This window comes from Theropithecus gelada, chromosome X (assembly GCF_003255815.1).
Source record: "Theropithecus gelada isolate Dixy chromosome X, Tgel_1.0, whole genome shotgun sequence".
Taxonomy (NCBI): domain Eukaryota; kingdom Metazoa; phylum Chordata; class Mammalia; order Primates; family Cercopithecidae; genus Theropithecus; species Theropithecus gelada.
Window position 1 is genome coordinate 3,629,032 of NC_037689.1, and position 1,069 is coordinate 3,630,100.

The 1,069-nt window shown below is 32.9% G+C and overlaps 1 pseudogene; it reads left to right on the forward strand.

Moving 5' to 3' along the window:
- The window catches only part of LOC112616272, a 69,547-nt pseudogene that overhangs the window by 1,662 nt on the left and 66,816 nt on the right, over positions 1 to 1,069 (forward strand).

The following is a 1,069-nucleotide window of genomic DNA, read 5'->3' on the forward strand; positions in this document are numbered from 1 at the left end:
GGGGGAGTCCCAAAAAAAAAAAAAAAAAAAAAAAAAAAAAAAAAAAAAGAAAACATGAATGATTTTGCTTAAAATGTTCATGCTTGAATGTGTCTGTACTGCAAGGTACTTCAGTATTGGCTCAGGACAAAACACAGTTCCGTGAAGCAGGATAGCAACTCCAGAAAAGACCTCAATGAATGACAGCCACTGTTTCCTTTGCTCTGCATTTTTGACAGTATGTTTGGTAAAAGCTGGATAGTTCAGGACATTGGCATACAGGTAGCTGTATTAGTATATTTTTAAGAGACTTTTTAATAGTTGTTTAAACTTTTATAATTAGAAAACTCAAAGTACGATAAGATTATCATGAAACAGAAATTATTTCCTCAACAGATAGCATTCTGAAGTTAAACACTGACAGAACTTGGGTCATGGATTATTTTAGCAATTCACTGTTAAGGGGGTTCCAGAATATGACTGTCAACAATACCCATTAATTTTTTTTCACTCAAGTTCCTGTACTCTTGTGGAAGACAGTGATTTTGCTGTTATATTTGGTACTTTTTTTCTGAATGCGATTCATTTATGGAAAGTTACATATAGGGCCTTTGGACCTAAGTTTGTTTAATTTTAACCAAAAAATGTTCAAGTTACCTCAATAGGTGATGAGTGTCAGGACTGTAAGATTTGTCATAGGCTTATCAATACATTTATCTAATCTTTCAGAAAATTACATTTACGTTATGATTAAAATGCTATCCATTGGGTAGTCTTCAGATTTCCTGGATAGCTGATACTCACTGTTTATAATACACAATGGTAAAGTATAGGAAATATAAGTGTGGTCTGATTTTTCCTCAGATTGTCATTTTTTTTTTTTTTTTTACTTAGTGAAGTATTTTATTTTTTATTTTTTATTTTTTTTTAAATTTATTATTATTATACTTTAAGTTGTAGGGTACATGTGCATAACGTGCAGGTTTGTTACATATGTATACTTGTGCCATGTTGGTCTGCTGCACCCATCAACTCGTCATTTACATCAGGTATAACTCCCAATGCAATCCCTCCCCCCTCCCCCCTCCCC